This window comes from Delphinapterus leucas, chromosome 4, assembly GCF_059928025.1.
Source record: "Delphinapterus leucas isolate spDelLeu-1000000601 "Yukka" chromosome 4, BTC_Dleu_Yukka2, whole genome shotgun sequence".
NCBI classification, from domain to species: Eukaryota; Metazoa; Chordata; class Mammalia; order Artiodactyla; family Monodontidae; genus Delphinapterus; species Delphinapterus leucas.
Window position 1 is genome coordinate 36288365 of NC_143132.1, and position 20350 is coordinate 36308714.

Sequence of the window (20350 nt, forward strand, 5' to 3'; positions counted from 1 at the left end):
ATGTGTCCCATCCTTTTCAAGTTCAACCTGTACCCCCAATGGATTTATCAATATTTCATGTTGATAAAAACAAACGGGGTGAGGATGAGATTTGATCAGATTTGATGAGTCTTAAAGGAGGAAATAGAACTTAGCAGTATCTGATAAAACTGTTAAATGGCTGAAAATAACCATAAGATATTCTGAAACCTTTACAGGCACGCTTCTGCAGTTTTCATGATGTTATGGGTGGTAAGTAGAGGTACATAAATGTGAATCATTTTACTCATTTGTTTAGGAAATGTAAAATGATTAATTTAGTCAAGTAAAGAAACTTTTCATTTCATAAATGTAGGTAGCCTTTGTCTTGAAGTTATGGATTATTGAGTAATTAGAAGAATCCATGGGCATTTGTGAGTGAGATTTTTTTTTAATTTATAAAAAATATCTCCAGACTTGGACAACAAAAAACCCTTGCTCAGGAGAGAAACAAAACAGAGTGCATAGCTGAAAGAATTCAAGAAGTCAGGGAGAATTAAAAAGACTAAGCAAATATTATAAAGAGATGCCGGAGTAAAAGAAAAAGACATATTTAGACTTATGACCTTAATATTTTCAAGTAGAGAGAAAGCAGAAAACCTTTCATCAGAAATCAAGATTATTGTCTGACTTACTTCACTTAGTATGATAATCTCTAGTTGCATCCATGTTGCTGCAAATGGCATTATTTCGTTCCTTTTTATGTCTGAGTGGTACTCCATTGTATATATGTACCAGATCTTCATCCATTCATCTGTTGATGGACATTTAGGTTGCTTCCACATCTTGCTTCCAGTGCTGCTATTAACACTGGAGTGCATGTATCTTTTTGAATTAGAGTTTTCATATTTTCCAGATATATGCCCAGGAGTGGAATTGCTGGATCTTATGTTTATTTTCAGTTTTTTAAGGAACCTCCATACTGTTTTCCATAGTCACTGAACCAACAGTGACATTCCCACCAACAGTGTAGGATGGTTCCCTTTTCTCCACACCCTCTCCAGCACTTATTATTTGTAGACTTTTTGATGATGGCCATTCTGGCCTGTGTGAGGTAGTACCTCACTGTATTTTTTATTTGCATTTCTGTAATAATTTATGATGCTGAGCATCTTTTCATGTGCCTGTGGGCCATCTGTATGTCTTCTTTGAAGAAATGTCTACTTAGGTCTTCTGCCTCTTTTTTTCTTGTGTTTTTTTGGGTTTTTGTTATTGAGCTGTATAAGCTGTTTGTATATTTTGGAAATTAATTCCTTGTGGGTAACAGGTCACATCATTTGCAAATATTTTCTCCCATTCCATAGTTTGTCTTTTTGTTTTGTTTATGTTTTCCTTTGATGTGCAAAAGTTTTAAGTTTACATAGGTCCCATTTGTTTATTTTTGCTTTTGTTTTCATTAGTCTAGGAGAGAGATCCCCCCAAAAATATTGCTGCAATATATGTCAAAGAGTGTTCTGCCTATATTTTTCTCTAGGAATTTTATAGTATCTGGTCTTATATTTAGGTCTTTAATCCATTTTAAATTTATTTTTGTATATGGTGTTACAGAATATTCTAACTTCATTATTTTAAATGTAGCTGTCCAGTACCCAGTACCATTTATTGAAGCGACTGTATTTTCTCCCTTGCATATTTTTGCCTCCTTTGTCATAGATTAAGTCAGATTGAGAAAGACAAATATCATATGATATCACTTTTATGTGGAATCTTTAAAAATTATACAAATGAATTTACTTACAAAACAGAAATAGATTCATAGAAAACAAACATGATTACTAAAGGGAAAAGGGTGTCGGGATAAATTAGGAATTGGGGATTAACAGATATACACTACTATATATAAAATAGACAACAAGGACCTACTGTAAAGCACAGGGAACTACATTCAATATTTTATAATAACCTATAATGGAAAAGAATGTGAAAAACAATAAAAATATATAAATATAAATATATAAATTGATTCAGTTTTCTGTACACCTGAAACATTATAAATCAACTATACATCAGTTTTAAAAAAAAAAAAATTAAATTAAATAAAGCAGCTAATGGATGACCATTCTTGATGCTCCTAGTAAAAAATTACAACATGACAGTTACAGCCTGAATGTATAGATGACAAACAAGTCTCTGACTTACCTTCATCTAATATGAACTGCCATGTTGTTTTTGGTTTATGGAATCTAAACCTCTTCCTAAAGTTGATGCTATCTGACTCCAGTCCCCAGATCTGTCAAGTCCTGGACCTGGTCTCTAAGCCTGATGTTCTTTTAAACTAAAAATACTAGAGCTAATTATAAATTACAATTGGTTCTCAGTTTTAAACATATCTCTTTTAATCATATGCTTGAGTTATTGATAAATTCATGGCCTAAAGTAGGACCAGCCTATTTTTCTACTGTTTCTCTTATAATCATCTTCTAGAAAATAGTCTTCTATTTAATCTCAAAACCTGGGCTTGGAGTCTTTATGTTAGCTGAAAGACTTGTCTGGTGCCAACTTTTTGCCTGTCTATATTCCTATGGATTATTCCCAAATTTCCATTATATTCATTCACAAGTAATCTGATGAACTTTAAAAATATTGAAATGATTAGACCATAACTTGATGGCTTTACAAATTCATTATATAACATTTTTTCTACTTGAAACTTCTCTTAAGTTTTTAATTGCATGTGTACCCCCAATTAATTAAAATAAATAATATGGTAGCCAACCCACAGAACTGTGAGAAAGGTATACATATTTTTGTGTTAAGACACTAAGTTTTGGGATGGCTTGTTATGTGATAATAGATAACTGCTGCATAAACAGATGAACTAATGCAGAAATGGGCTGCTGCCATAACCAAAATTTAAACTATGTGGCTTGAATTTGATATAAAGCAACAAGCTCAGTCTGATAATGCAATACAGAAACTGTTAGAAAAGCTTAGAAAATGACAACTTACATTTGTAATAATGAAATAATTGAAAAATGTTTTCTGTGATGACTTGGAACATAAAAACATGCATATAATATTCTTGTAAATGGTATAAGATTATTACCAGGTAAAAATTTAGAAGTATCATTGGCTTTTTAAAATTATCAATGGTAATATACAAGAAAGATATTAACTAAACTCAAATATTAGAGTTTGCAGAAATAATTTAGAGAGAATATAAATGATCCAAAACATTCTGATTTAGAAAATAACACTTGGTTATCAATTCCAGGCTCTCAAGTTTCAAAAGATTTTTAGACCAAGAGATAGCCTCAAGGTCAAAAGAAAATTCAAGATGCAGGCAAGAACCAATGATTAAGACTACTGAGTAACTTAAATTGATGCCTAGTACACTCCCTCAACTAGACAAAAAGTCTTCTAAAAATCTTAAGAACATTGTCTTGCAGCAGCCTGAAATTTCCAAAGTTTATAGATACCTACCTCAATTATGAGTGTGATGATTGAGGAAAGCAAAGGAACACCAGTCATGTTTATGGGAAACCCACAGGATCTTTAAGAAAGTTGTATTGGTGAAAGTGATGCCAACTTGGACTAAAAAGTTTCAAATGCAAAATTTTTTAAAAAAGGGTCTTTCAGCCCCTACCATGCTATGAAAAGGAAGTAGGTTAAGAAAGACACTAAGCTACACACATGACATATTTTATAGAAAAAAAAGTTAGATCATAGGCCAGATATCCCCAGATAACAATGGACCAGATGCTACTTTAGGGCAGAATACAGGCCAAATCAAGAAATACTTGATAACTTCAGATTTGGGAGCACTTTTTGGCTGCCACATTGCTATGGAACAGTGATTGCCATGTACCTACCATTTTTTCCATTTTCAAATGTGAGTGTTTATATGACTGTTACTCTGTCCTTACATAATCATTGTATGTTGGTTGCATTATAAGTCAATGAGAGACTCATCTGAGAAACCATCTCTGCATACAATTTTAAAGCATGAGATTCTGAACTCATTATCTGATGTCATGATTGAATGAGACATTTGGGAGTGTTGGGAGTTAATATATGTATTTTTATGTTGGAGGGGACATAAATCAACTGGAAGAAAATTACTGTAGATTGCTCACATTAATATGTTCTCCTTTTTATTAAAGTATAAGTAATAATACTCCTTTTTATGTGTATATATCTTGATAGTTTCCTGCCACAATGACACTTATACAATATGTCTTCAGACTTCTTTGGCCAATGGAATACAAGAAAAGTCAAGCCAGTGAATTTTTAAAAATATTTATACATATGGGCTTGCCCCCTTTTGCTGTTTTTGGTATCATATGACTGCTATATGAAGAATTTTCAACTAGTCTGCTGTATGATTAGAGACATGTAACTCAATTTCATCTGTTATATCATCCAACAACAGCCTGCCAACTTCCAGATAAGTGATTAAATCCATCCTACATTATCTAGCTATCTGATGACATAATAGATTGTTTCAGTCACATCAGCAAGTTCAAGCAAGTTTAGCTGAGCCAGTTCAAACATAAAGTATCAATAACTCAACCCACAGAATCTTGAGATATATGAATGCTTTTTAAGAGCCTGTATTTTTCAGTGTTTTGTTGTAAGCCAAAGGTAACTGATAGAAGTAACTGGACATGTTTCATAATATATTTTGAACTAGATAATAAAGATTTATCCAATGCAATTGACTTGAAAACACAAATCATTTTATAGGAACCCTTGTATTATATTAATATTGATAAGATGAAGAATAATAAAATAGAATCAGTAGAAGAAAATAGAGAAAGGAAATAATTATTTCAGATTTTCACACTGAAAAGGAGATACATTTTAAGAAGATAGTTGCATAACATAAGGTGTGGAATTTGTAGGATAATAGTATAGATTAACCAATTACAAGGACACTGAACATTTAAAAATTATTTTCTAAGGGATTTTTAGATTTGAAGCAATTTTACGAGAGATAAACTCAGTACGAAAATATGAACAAGTTGTATAGTGCAATATGTCAAAAAGTTTAGTGATAAAATCAGTCAATTTTGTCTTAGAAGTAACTACTATGTCACTACCATACGCAAGAATTCATTCTGGGTAATGAAGGTACAAACATACAATCACTTTCCTTAATGAGCCTAGTGTCTACTAGGTGATTAGAAAATATATTTAGGAGATATTTAGCTCAAAAAAAGGCTATATAATTATTATTTGTTTCTTTGATTATTATAAAATAAATAATATCAGACAAGATTTGAAGTCAGATATGAACAATCTAATATACAGTGACAGTCTGGAGTCTCATTGTTAACAAGAACCTGAGCATGCAACAGAATAAAATTATGACTTTTAATATTAACATCTGGTTACTTCTCCATTAATTCTGTGTTTCAGGGAAAAAACTGTCTGAGAATTACTATGCCACTAAAGCTACTTGGCCAGTTTGTTAGAGACTATATTTTATTCCTAGCATGTAAAGTGGACAAAATCTAACAAACTGGCCAAGCAGCTTTAGGTAGAGTAACTCTACTTCAGACTTGCACATTGATTTCTGAGTTTTTCAATGAAAACTGCAAATAAGAGACATAATCAAATGCTCTGCTTCAAGCTGAGGGGGTTCTCAATTAGGAAAAGATGGTTACAAAGTCACTATCTTTAAAAATAAATAAATAAGTTAAATCACTGATTGTGAAGGAAATAACAGATTACCTAGATGCTACACATTGTGTAATTCAAGGTTAACATTTTATGGTTTGGTACTTATTGGTGATCCTAGAAAGCTTCTGGAAATACCATAGATAGACTAAGGCTAATTTGGAAAAAATGTTTGCATATTCTAAATCTCTCCACATCATGAAAAAAAGACATAACTGTGACCGTCTTCTATTAGGACCCAGACCTAATGAAAAATTAACTTTTGCTTTGGTTCCCAGATGATTATGAGGCAAACATTTTATAAAGTCCATGGCCCTTTCTTCATGAACTGTTATTGCCAGTGAGTAGAGACACTTCCAATTATGTCCATGTGTTTTCCTTTCCTCAATCCAGGGGCCTGATCTATCATGGGAATGCTAATTCTGACTTTATTCGGGAGAAAGTAGTTTTATCACATTAAGCAACTATTATTTATCAAAAATTTAAATGATCTATTTATTGATATTATTTTGATGCTGCATGCTTCTAATTTTTTCAGGTAGAAGAGATGAGGCCATTGGTGGCTTCTACTATCTCTGAGGATGCCTTCTTGAAACCTCCCCTTAGTGCAAAAGCACAACTGGCAGGTGATTTAGTCATGCTCTCTTCAACTGAATCTCCTTCTTGAAATATAGGCATCAAAGAAGAGTCTGAACTTTTGTGTGACCTGATATACAGTTTGATATTTTAAACCCCATGCTTTCAGCAAGGCAAGATTTTAGCCTTATTGTATTATTCAGCATTATTCTATGATAAAATGGCCTGTTGTCTTTGTACCACATCTTCCTCCAGCCTGAGATTGTCACTGTCACCAAAGAAATAACTGCACAGATAGAACTGTTTCTACAATTGGTTAACAAAACTTCAAGTCTTCACAGGATCAAGGACAAAGAGTAAAAGGAGTTGGTGTACTCTCCTCCCTCCCCAGCATGAAAATTGTCACAGGCATTGAATCAACACTACCCTTACAAGAAAGAAGGTGAAAGTGTTAGGGGCATGCCTTTTACACACTCTGGACAATGATTATCTTCTCACAGTCTGTACATAAACCTCATCAGGAACAGTTTTCTGAAGGTGCAATCTGCCTCTTTAGTAAGAAACAGCAAAAGTAACTTTCAAATGTTAAATATATGGTCATCTGGTTTTAGTGTAGTCTGGTTACAAAAAAAACAAAAAAACAAAAAAACAAAAAACCTCTAAATGACAGTCTTATCTCTGTTAAAATAGAAAGACAATTTCCAAATAGTAAGCTTTTGTTCACCGGTATGTTATTGTGACTGTTAAAAAGATAACTTTATTTTTGGTGTTGTCAACCACTTTCTTCATATCCTGTTCTAACTCACTGGTGAATCTAACCACCTTCTTCCTGTTTCAGTAGGGCTCCCTTACTTCCTTGATATATACATTCAATTCAAAACTTTTAAAAATTATTATTTTATAGTATCTTCCTGCTTGAGAATTTTGAAATTAGTGCTAAGGATTGTGTCTCTAAAAGTCAATGCTGCCATTTCTGCTGCTATTCTTCCCTTCCCCTCTTAGTTTATCTGTCACGTATACCAAGTTGGTCCACCCCAACTGGTTACATCTACTACCCAAGGAAGCCTTATAATCAAGAAGACCTCTGACATTACAGACTTTACCATCAAGTATCTTTATTGAGGTTTCAAGAAGCCAAAAATGCCTTGTGTGCCCTTTGAAATTTGTAATACATGAATAAGGGAAGAAATGTCTCCATCTCTATTTTCATTTAAGGCTCTTAGAGAGTTAGCAAAGTATAGTGAGATAGATTCTTTCACATAAAAACCTCTATTTATTTGTCTTTGAAACCCCATCTCTCTAGAATAGGATTTCCTGAAGTTGGTACTATTGATATTTTAGGCATAACTCTTACTGGGGTGGGGGAGCTTCCTTTGCATTGTAGATGTTTAACAGCATCCCTAGTACTACTCTGTGGGTGTAGATAATATCCTCATCATTTATAGCAAACAAAGATATCTCCAGACATTGTCAAATATTTCCTGAGTGTCAAAAATGAGAACTACTAGTTAAAAACCACTGCTATAGAATTTGAGTATCATTACATGGGGCTAATCCATGGAACAGATCTGAGTGAAATATATTTTCACTAAAATCACATTTCCCTCCAAATAAGATTTTATTACTAAGAAAAGTTTGCCTGAGTGATTCCTCTCTTATGGTACCCACAGTATACCTGCCTGTCAGTGAACCTCCCAAACATGCCTGGATACATCTATTTCATATGCTGAAAAACTGGGTTTTCAACCTTGGCTTCTTCATGACGTTTTTTATTTGTCACCATAGTCAACAAATTGCATGTAAAAAAAGCATATGATGAAATGAGCAATGATTTTAAAATTACTACTAAATGCTTAATCATCTATACTCTGTCAGAAAAATACAATAGTTCATATTGTTGAGATGACCCCAATCTCTCCAACAAAAAAGATAAGCTTAAAAAAGTGTAAATATAATGAGCTTCAGATATCCAGCAACTTGAAATTCTAAGAAATTTTGAACATTTTTTTTGCAATGTGTCTAATTTGTGTGCTGTCAAAATCTTCTAAATAATCATGTGAGATGAAAAAAGATATGTTTCAGATATGGAATGTTTCAGAGTTATAATCAGATGATCAGTCAGATGTGAAAAAAATAAGTTTGGAACATTCTGTTCCCTTCATTTTTTTCCTGGCAATACGTGGGTTATTTTTAAATTTTAGGTATGATTTTTGTACTGTTCTGAAAGCATGTGTGTGTATTTAAGCTTTAAGTCCTAGCCTTGGCTTTAAATGGACAATGATAGGCTTCAAACTGGGTAAATAGAATGATTTTTGGTTACACAGAAAAATTGAATTTTAAAAGGTCTAAGTAAATTATGTTGGTTGGTCTTTTCTTCTGGAGATGTATTAGTCTTCTGTCACTTCCTGCAACTGAGTTGATTAATTTGCCCTAGAGGCAGGACAGGAATAAAGATGCAGACATAGAGAATGGACTTGAGGACACGGGGAGGGGAAAGGGTAAGCTGGGACGACGAAGTGAGAGAGTGGCATGGACATATATACATTACCAAATGTAAAATAGATACCTGGTGGGAAGCAGCCGCATAGCACTGCTTGCGGAGATCAGCTTGATGCTTTGTGACCACCTAGAGGTGTGGGATAGGGAGGGTGAGAGGGAGACGCAAGAGGGAGGGGATATGCAGATATATGTATACGTATAACTGATTCACTTTGTTATACAGCAGAAATTAACACAACGTTGTAAAGCAATTATACTCCAATAAAGCTGTTAAAAGTAAAAGAAAAGACTGGAAACCAAAACACCTTCCAGCCCTAGTAAGGTCAGTGGTTCTCAAGGTTGAATCTCTTGGTGAGTTGACTCAGTATCACCTGAGAACTTTTTAGAACAGTAACTTGTCTGACTGCCTTATCCCAACAAATGTCCTCCTCCTTCCCCATCCTCATCTATTTAATGATAAAGTGTGGGTGTGGGAACCAACAATCTGTGGTTTAACAAGAATTTCCAATGCTACTAATGCATGATCAAGATTGCAAACCACTGAGTTAAGGAAACTGGAAAACTCAGATAATTAATATGGTTTGGTGAAGACTAAAGACTACAGCAAATTATTAGAGAATGTGTATCCTGTTTTAAACCTGTTGTTTTCAATTTAACACTCCGCTAGTTCAAAAAATAAAAAAAACAACTTTCTGTAGGATAAATTCTGCCTATTCTACCTACATGCTGCCAGTTTTTAAGGATTTTAAACCTATGCTGTTCTTTTTTAACTCACAGACTCATTTTATACTAATAATTATGTCACTTTTCCTACTTTCTCGGTTTTAATTTTATGCATCACCTGAACCATGTCGTTCAGGTCCTAACTTCATGAATTAGCTATTTTTAGAAAGTGTTATGTAATGTGATCTAAAATATTTATTCAAGAATTAAAAAGTCACTTTTTATATCTGCAAATACTCCTGTGTTATAGTCATCAAATAACATGATAAAATATTTTAAAAATCAATTGAATTAGAAAAACACCAACTATTCAGTGGTTGATGGGTTATTTTGACCCTCAGCAAAGAAATAGAAAAAGTCAACTGCAACTCTGGTATTTAAAAATAGGTAATCTTCTAGCAGTTCTGATTTTTTAAAATTTTAATTCAATTGTTCTTATGGTTAGTGGTGCTAAAATTTTTATATTGAATTTTAACATGATTTTATTTTCTATACTTAAAGAGTTATTTTCACTCCATAGAAAATAGGAACTAGAGGTTTCTTGCAAGTCTTTGCAGGTATTCTGGTATTTTTTAATGGCATTTTCTTAACTAGGTGATTAGAAAAATGGCACATTAATGAATTACTCATAGGGTGATTGGCCAAGGTCACCGGAGCAAAATTTTATAAATCTAAACCTTGTTTTTTTCCCAGAATGCAATAAAATCTAGTTTATAATAAATGAAATATGTGAACTCAACCTCAGGGATGTAAAAAGTCAGCTGAAAGCCCTGGTTTATGTGGTAAATTTCCTGCATGTGAAATGTCAGGGATGATTTTTAGACTTATACTCGGTTATATTGCTTCAAAAATTAATTTATTTAAATATTTCCTTTAATGCCAACATTTTTGGATGATAAAAATAATTAAGGGATGAGACTGCTATTATTCACTTGATACTGTAAAAAATTTAAATACCCACAAAGTATAGACATACCAGAATTTGAACTTCTAACCTTTCACAATATTGTCTAAACATCTTGTTTTCTAAGCTGTGCAGGGGTTTTGTTTTGGTTTGGTTTGGTTTTAATAAGAACGTGGGATTTTGTGTGTGTGTATATGCTGAGAACACTTAAGGATCTAGTCTCTTGGCAAATTTCAGGTATACAATATTGTTAACTATGATCACCATGTTATACATTAGATCCTTAGAACATACTCAATTTCTAAATGAAAGTTTGCATCTTTTCTCTCCCCATTTCTCCCACATCCTAAGTCCTGGCAACCACCATTATATTCTCTGGTTCTGAGTTCAAATTTTTTAAATTATCAGATATTAGTTTTTATATTAATATTTAAATTTTAGATCTCACACCTAAGTGATACACATATATATATATATATATATATATAAATTGGAAAAAAGGATCTTGACTCAAAATTAAATTTCTAAAAATCAGTTTTCCAAAAAATAAAATAAAATAAAAAATCATTTTTTCCTAGAAAAAAGCTTACTTTAATTATTAATTTTAAAGTGTTTAAACCAAAAACATACAAGTCTTTTCATTTTAAAATGTTATGCTTCTGACAGTTTTGAGTTTATATTTTTGTGTTTTAAACTTTGGATAAGAAAATTAGTCAAATCGGTAAATAGGTGTGTGTGTGTATGTGTGTGTGTGTGTGTGTGTGTGTGTGTATGTATGTGACCCAGGTAAATCATTTGACTATCTTTATATGAGGGTTTTGCTCTTTTACTTACTGAATCATGTATTCTTTATATATTCTGAAATAATTCCTTTCTCATAAATGTCTTCTTTCAAACCCATGATTTGTTTTGAGAAGCTAAAGATTTTGCTTTTAATGAACTTTATTGTGTCAATCATTTTCTTTCTGATTAGTGCTTTTCTTCTCTTTTGAAGAAATCATTTTCTATCTCAAGTCATATAGATAATCTATCTCCTCTTTTTTCTTTTAACCTTTCAAATTTAGCTATATGATGTTCCTGGGCTTGATTTTGATGTATGCTATGAAGTAGGAGTTTAAGTTTACTTTTATATTACTTTTCAAGTAATTAAGCATCTTTATGAAAAAAATCCTTCATTTCTTCAGGGCACTGCAGTGGCATGCATATAACAACACAGATGCAGGTACATTTTTAAACTTCCTATTCAGTTTTGATGGTCAATTTATACAAATACCAGACTAGTGTCTTCTTTATATTTTACAGTGTTAAGACCTCATGTTCTTCAAGATGTCCTTGACTCTTCTTGTACTTCTGCATATATATATATATATATATATATATATATATATTAGTATATGCTTATCAACTTTTGCTAGAAAAAAAATACCTGGAAATTGTATTAGTATTGTTTCCAATCTATATCAATTTGGGGAGAATTACCAGCTTTGCAATAATGAGTCTTATATACATAGTATATTCCTCCAATTATATGTAAACATTTTTTTCAGTAATATTTTGTATGTTTTATTGCCAGGTGTAAATATAGAGGTAAATATTTCATTGGGATTATTCCTAGCTATATATTATGTAATGCTAATGTAAATGAAGTTTTTTTGAAATGCCATTTTCTAATTTCTTGTTGCCAGATATTGAAATAATTGTTTTTCTATATTGACCTTGTATGCTACAACATTGTGGAATTTACCTCCTAGTTACATATTTATCTATAAATTTCTTTTACCCTTTGTTTTATAATTGTGTCACCTGCAAGTATTTCTTCCTTTCTAGTTTTTATATATTTTATTCTTTTTTCTTCCTCATTATATTACACAAATCCTCTACTACATAGTTGAATAGGAGCAAGTAGAGCATACATCCTTATTTCATTCCTAATCTTAAGGAAAATGTTTTCAATATCTCCTCTTTACAAATGATTTTAAGGTAGTTATTCTTTATCAGATTAAGGAAGTTTCTTAATATTTGCAGGTGGTTAAATATTTTATCATACCTAATTTTATCAAAAGCTTTTTCTGCATACTTTGAGATTATCATATTATTTTTTTCCTTTTTATTTTGTTAATGTGGCAATTACATTGCCTGATTTGCAAATATTAAACCCATCTCATTTTTCCACAGGAGGAAGAAACTTTGTTATATATATTGATCATTTAATGAATTGCTGGATTTCATTTCCTAATTTCATTTCACTTGAGATTTTTGTGTTTGTGTGAAACATTTGCCTGTAATTTACCTCTCTTTGGTATGTTATATGGTGTGTGAAAATTATGTGGAAGTATTTTTTTCTATTATCAGGAAGAGTGCCATTTCCTTTATTTCTAGTTATTTTTATTGTTTCTCTATTTTCATTTATTCATGTCATTTCATGTTGTCTGATATTGTGTGATAAGAAGGATTTGAATAACCACTCACAGTTTTGACTTCTTTGAAAAATTTCATATGATTCATCAAATTTGTTTACTTCTAATTAGTTAGATTGTGAAAGACTTTTTTTCATCCTCAGGCAAAAAAAAAAGCCCTCTAATTAGTTGTTTGATTCAAGTCATTAATCCATTGAATCTAAACATAGAATACATGGAATGAATTCCATGTGCACTGTGGATGAGAGTGCATTTCATATATATTGTCACAGTCAATTTAATATGAGTGCAACATATATTTGAATTGAAAATTTTGTAATTTCAAATTCTTCCATAAAAATTTCCCATTGTGGATGATAATGATTACCATGCTCCTAAAACTTGGTGTGTAGAAGATCCCTTTTGACCCTTCATAATTTCTTTATGTTTCTTAGTTCTGACTATCATTGTGCCTTCTTTCAAAAACTAGATTTTATGCTTAACAGCAATTCTAATTTTTTTTCCCTAATTGTTTGTTTTTCTATTGAAGTATAGTTGATGTGCAATATTATATAAGCTTCAGGTTTGTGACATCGTGATTTACAATTTTAAATGTTATATTCTATTTATAGCTATTATAAAATAGTATAAAATATTGGCTATATTCCCTGTGTTGTACAATATATCCTTGTAGCTTGCTTATTTTATACATAGTAGTTTGTACTTCTTGATCCTCTACCATTATCTTGACCCTCCCCTCTCCCCCCAGTAACCAGTGACTTGTTCTCTATATCTTAGTCTGTTTCTTTTTGTTTATATTCACTAGTTTGTTTTAATTTTTTCGATTCCACAATAAGTGATGTCATACAGTATTTGTCTTTCTCTGACTTATTTAACTTAGCATAATACACTCTAAGTCTATCCATGTGGTTACAAATAGTAAAATTTCATTCTTGTTTATGACTGAGTAGTATTCCATTCTATATATATACAACAACTTCTTTATACATTCATCTGTTGATGGGCACATAGGGCATCCAAATCCTGGCAATTGTAAACAATGTTGCAATGAATATTGAGGTGCATGTATCTTTTCAAATTAGTGTTTTGTTTTGTTTTTTTCAGATATATAGCTAGGAGTGGAATTGCTGAGTCATATGGTAGTTCTATTTTTAGCTTTTTGAGGAAACTCCGTACTGTTTTCTATATTGGCTACACCAATTTACATTCCCATCAAGAGTCTATGAGAGTTCCCTTTTTTCTACATTCTAGCCCACGTTGGTTATTTGTGTTCTTTTTGATGATGACCATTCTGACAGGTGTGTGGTGATGATATCTCATTGTGGTTTTGATTTGCATTTCTCTGAGGATTAACAATGGTGAGTATATTTTCATGTGCTATTTGGTCATCTGTATGTCTTCTTTGTAAAAATGTCTATTCAGGTCTTCTGCCCATTTCTCAATTGAGCTTTATGTTTTTTTGCCTTTGAGTTTTATGAGTTATTTATATATTTTGGGAATGAACACCTTCTCTGTCATATCATTTGCAAATATCTTCTCCCCTTCAGCAGGTTGTCTTTTCATTTTGTCAATGGTTTTCTTTGCTATGCAAAAGCTTTTAAGTTTACCTAGGTCTCATTTGTTTAGTTTTGCTTTAATTTTCTTTGCTTAAGAGAGATATTACTATGATTTATGTCAAAGAGTGCTCCCCCTATGTTTTCCTTTAGGAGTGTTATGGTTTCTGGCCTTACCTGTAGGTCTTTAATCCATTTTGAGTTGATTTTTTTTGTATATAGTATGAGGAAATGTTCTAATCACATTCTTTTACATGTAGCTGTCCAGTTTTCCCAGTGCCAATTATTGAAAGGACTGTCTTCTCTATTGTATATTTTTGTTTTTGTCATAGATTAATTGACCCTAAATGTATGAGTTTATTTCTGGGCTCTCTATTCTGTTCCTTTAACCTGTATGTCTGTTTTTGATTGCTGTAGCTTTGCAGTATTGTCTGAAGTCAAGAAACATGATTCCTCCAGCTCTGTTCTTCTTTTTCAAGATTCTTTGGCTATTCAGGGGCTTTTATGCTTCTATACAAATTTTAGGACTATTTGTTCTATTTCTGTGAAAAATGTCCTTGGTATTTTGATAGAGATTGCAATGAATCTGTAGATTGCCCGGGGTAATATGGTCATTTTAACAATATTAATTCTTCTAATCCATGATTAGAAGTTTCCATCTGTTTGTGTAGTCTTCAATTTCTTCCATCAATGACACTAATGAGAAATTGTAGCTAACACAAACAGATGGAAAGATACACCATGTTCTTGTTGTTTCATTGTTTTAGGTGGATTCTATCTTTTACACTGTGCATTACCTGTCTCCATTGATTTCATATTATGTCTTATTTACACATTTTTTCACTCCATATCTTGTTATTATAAGCATGTTAGGTCCATGTTAATGACTCATCCAATACCCTTCTGGAAGGATTTCTGCCTTTACTAGGATGGCCATGCATTGATGTTTGGTCAGGAGTGTCCAAGTATATAACTCTTGTCTTGAAATTATTTTTAATATCTCTCCTTTACGGTCTTAAAATTACCAATAGTTCCCAATTACATCCTTAAAAATGACTTAGTTTCAACAATACATTGCATGATCACACTAACTATACCCACTTCTAGAATGTACACTAGTAGATGATATTAGATCTTTTCATCATTTCCTTCACTGGTGAATTTCTTTACTTATTAGCTACATTAAAAATGATGAAAGAAACACAAATTACTCCATTTTATCTTCTGGATATCCTTATTTCCTTGTTTTTCCACCGTATTCACATACTGATGGTCAATATTGATCATGCAAAATTGCTTCCTCAAGCTGTTCACACTGAAAGCTTCTAAACTCTGGATGCTACTGAAAGTCATAAAACATTGTACATTCAGCCCTCCCCATCTGTGGATTCTGCATCCATGGATACAACCAATCACAGATCAAAAATATTTGAAAAAAATTCCATTAAATTTCAAAAAGCAAAACTCAAATTTCCTTCATACCAACAACTATTTACATACATTTACACTGCATTAAGTATTGTAAGTGTTCTAGAGATGATTAAAAGTATACAAGAGGATGTGCATAGGTTACATGAAAATCTATGCCATTTTATATAAGGGACATAAGCATCTGTGGATTCTGCTATCCACAGAGGGTCCTAGAAACCATCCCCCATAGATACTGAGGGACAACTATAGATTGTTACCATCATAAATTCTAATTATGCAAAAACAGTTGTGCTCTCAGGAATGCACTGTTGTCCCTTTTTTACCCAGGTTCAGACATCTCTCCTATTCTCTTCAGTAGCTCTTTCATATCTACACTAAACTACACAGATCATCAGACCGGCTTCTCACATCTGAGAGACACTGACTACCCCTGCAGTCATAGAGATGTAGCAAATCTATGATGTCCTTTATAGCCACTTACTTACTGATACACATAATTTTACACCACAAGAGTCTTGTCACTTTAGAAAAAATATATATTATACTTCCACTTATTATTTGCAAGCATGTCATTCTCCCTGTCTTAATAGCAATTCAAAATCTGAACATACTGAAAAATCAACAACTCTTGGATTCATGAGAGATGAGAATACAAGGCAAATCACTGCTCCCATGTTTGAAGACATAGACAGGTGAACATAGGGAGTCACGACTTACTGGAAACGAGACTCACAACTACAAACATCCATGGTAACTGGTGTTGGAGTAGGAAAATAGGAACTATAATTGATGAATTGTTGGAGACGCAATATGAACAATTTTGAGAGTTAAAATCCTCAGGGACATCCTAGTCATAAAGGGTTAACCACACTTTTGTAAGTTATACCATGTTGATCTCCACCAGGTTACCACAGTAAATATTAGAGGGGAAAAGAAAAAACAAAGCAAAACAAAAAAACCTTGTGGGGCTTCCCTGATGGCGCAGTGGTTGAGTCTGCCTGCCAATGCAGGGGACACGGGTTCATGCTCCGGTCTGGGAAGATCATGCCACTGAGTGGCTGGGCCCATAAGCCATGGCCACTGAGCCTCCGCATCTGGAGCCTGTGCTCCACAACGGGAGAGGCCAAAAAAAAAAAAAAAAATCCTTGTGCTACTGAAGGGAGCAGAAGCAAAGAGGCCAATTTAAAACATATTTAAAATACACCATAGTGCTCTGTTTTTCATGAGGTGTTTCCTCAGGAATAATTAACCAGAATCTAACTTGCCAAGATATTATCAGAGCCTAAATGATCTGGGGAAAGAAAAATACCCAACTTGACTCAGCTCTAGCCTTCCAAGTAAGAGAAGGAAAATACTTAACTCCAGTCAACTTTAGCCATTCTATCACACCTAAGAGGGAGAAAAAAACTGAGAAGCATTGTGAAGTTCACCTTCCAGAGTCATAGGCTAATTAAAAGTTTGAGACCCAATCATAAAACTATAGACCACTTCCCCTCCTCCACACCTTACCACCACATTACTAAAGGCCTCTATATACACAAGTTGCATTTACCTGGTACATTATATCTGGATATTGAAAAATAATTACAAGGCATAAAAAGGCAAAAACACAGCTTAAGGAGACAGAACAAGCATCAGAAACAGAAATAACAGGGATGCTGGAATAATCAGACCAAGATTTCAAAACAACTGTGATTAATAAGCTAAGGACTCTAATGGATGAAGTAGACAGCATGCAACAAGAGATGGGTAATGTAAACAGAGATAAAAATCTTATTAAAGAACCAGAAAGAAATGCTAGTGGTCAAAAATACTGTAACAAAAATGAAGAATGCCTTTGATCATCTTATTAGTAGACTGGACATGGATGAGGAAAGAATCTCTGAAACTGAGAATATCTCAATAGAATTCTACAAAATTGAAAAGCAAAGAGAATGAAGACTGTAAAAAAAGTGAGAACAGAATATTTGAGAACTGTGGGACAGCTACAAAAGGTGTAACATATGTGTATAGGAATATCAATCAGGAGAAGTAAAAGAGAAAGAAAAGGAAGAAATAGTTGAAGCAAAAATGAGAATTTTCTCAAATTAAGGCCAGAAACCAAACAACAGATTGGGCAGCTCAGAGAACACCAAGAAAACAACATGTAGGCATATCATTTTCAATCTACAAAAATTAAAAATAAAGATACAATCCTGAAAAAAGCCAGAGGAAAATAATACCTTACCTATAGGGGAGCAAATATAAGAATTATGTCCAACTTCTCCTTGGAAACCATGCAAATAAAAAGAGAGCGGAGGGAAATATTTAAAGTGTCCAGAGGAAAAAAAAAGAAGAAAACATCAACATAGAATTCTGTAATTTGCAAAATTATCCTTCAAAGGTTAAAAAGGAAATAAAATATACTCTCAAACACACAAAAATTGAGAGAATTTGTTGCCAGTAGACCTGCCTTGAAAAAAATGTTAAATAATTTTTTTTTGGAAGAAGAAAATAATTTGTGTTAGAAGCCCACATTTTAAACACTAAAGAGAATGGAGGAAAGAATAAAAAGTAAAATAAAACTTTCATTCCCTTATTCTTAATTTAACTGATAACAGTTTCTTCAATATAATATTAGCAACAATCAATTCAATTATGCATATATATTATGTGTGTGTATACATATAGATATATATACATACCTACTTATGTATACAAGTATATAAGTAAAATGAATGACAGCAATGATATAAGGGACGAAGTGTAAGATTATTTTGTTATTTTTAAGTACTTACACGTCCCTTGAAGAGGTAGAGTGTTATTTAAAAGTGGACTTGAAGTAGTTGTAAATGTCTATTGCAAGTGTAGGACAACTATTTAAAAAGTAAAAACAAAACAAAACAAAAAACAGAAATATAACTGAAACTGATATGCCAAGAGAGGAAAGAAAATGGAGTGATATAAAATGCTTAATTAAAAAGACAAAAGGCAGGGTTTTTTCAAGATGGTGGAGGAGTAGGAGAACGTGGAGTTTATCTCTCTTCACAAATGCATCAAGAATATATCTACTGATGGAACACTTCTCACAGAGCACCAGCTGAACACTAACAGAAGACCTTGGACACCAGAAAGGACAGGAAAGATCCCCATGTAACCAGGTAAGATGAAAGAAAGAACAAGGGAAAAAGAAGAGGAGAGGAAGCAAGACAGGACCTGTGCTCCTGTGGGGGGAGCTGAGGAAGAGGTGAGGTTCCTGCAACTGGGGAAGCCCCTTCACCAATGGGGAAATCACTTGGGACAGAAGGGAAGCATCTGAGGCTGTTGGATGAGGGTGAAACAGCCGGTCTGGGGCAGACAGGAAAGGGTATGACCTATACAGATGGTCTGTGCCATGGCCCTGTACATCTCAGACTAGGACATGTGTCAACTGGTGTGCATGAAGGCAGGGAGCTGGAACGTGGGGATTGGAGAGCAAACCTGGGGAAAACGCTGCAATTGGCTGCATGGAGACAGCCTGAGGGAATGGGAGGGAGGTAATCCACAACCAGGAAGGTTTATGGAGTAAACCCAGACTGCCACAGAAGCAAGGCGCTACTGTTCAGTGATGTGCAGTGGTAGAGCCACGATTGCAGCCTCCATCTCTCCACATGCCAGTCCCTGCCCCTCTAGGCACTAGGAAAGGGCACAACCAAGGCTGGTTCTCGTGCATCTGCTGCCAGACACTAGGAAAAGCCCCTACCGGGACTGGCCTTCTTGTTCCTGCTGCCAAGACCTAGGAAAGGTCCAAGCCAAGGCTGGCACACATGCGCCTGTCACTAGGCACTAGGAAAAACCCTTACTGGGGCTGGCCTTCTTATGCCTGCTGCCAGGCACTAGGAAATGTCACTTCCAGGGCTGATCCTCTCACAACAGCTGCCAGGCTTTAGGAAAGACTCCCACTAGGGCTGGATCTCTCATACCTGTGGCCACTGGCTTCCCCACACACCTCCTTACCAGCAGTACTGGATCTCTCATAGCTGCCAACCCCCACACCATGAACCTGTAACCACCAGAGCTACCATGACCCTGGTAGCCATGCCCCCTCTGCACCCTGTCCTAACTGGGGCAGATCCGAGTGCTCCAGAGAAGCCTTGGGAGTAGATCCCTGAGGGTGGCCCACATGCAGAGGTGGGTCTAAAACCACAGCAGAGCCCCAGGGGCAGACAACTAAGGAAGAAGAAAGAAAATCTATCTGTGCAGCTGCAAAAGCTGCAGATTAAATCCCTGTGACTGGCTTGGTAAACCCTGCATAAGTGGAATATCTGAATGGACAACGAGTGTTCCCACAATTGAGACTCATCTATGGGGACAAGTACATGAGAGAGTTGGGCCAGGTCAGAATCTGAGCTGCTTCCACAGTGTCCACAGTGGGTCCAGAGACCTACCTAGAGGTATTGAAGGGCCTCCTGGGGAGGTGGAGGTTGGCTGTGACTCACTGTGGGGGCAGGGACACTGACACTCCAGGAAAATATTATTATTATTACCTTTTTATGTTTTTTTATTCTGTTTTATTTTATTATTTTTTATTTTTTTAGTTTATTTTTTAATTAAAAAACTTTAAATATATTTTTCTTTCTATTTTTTTT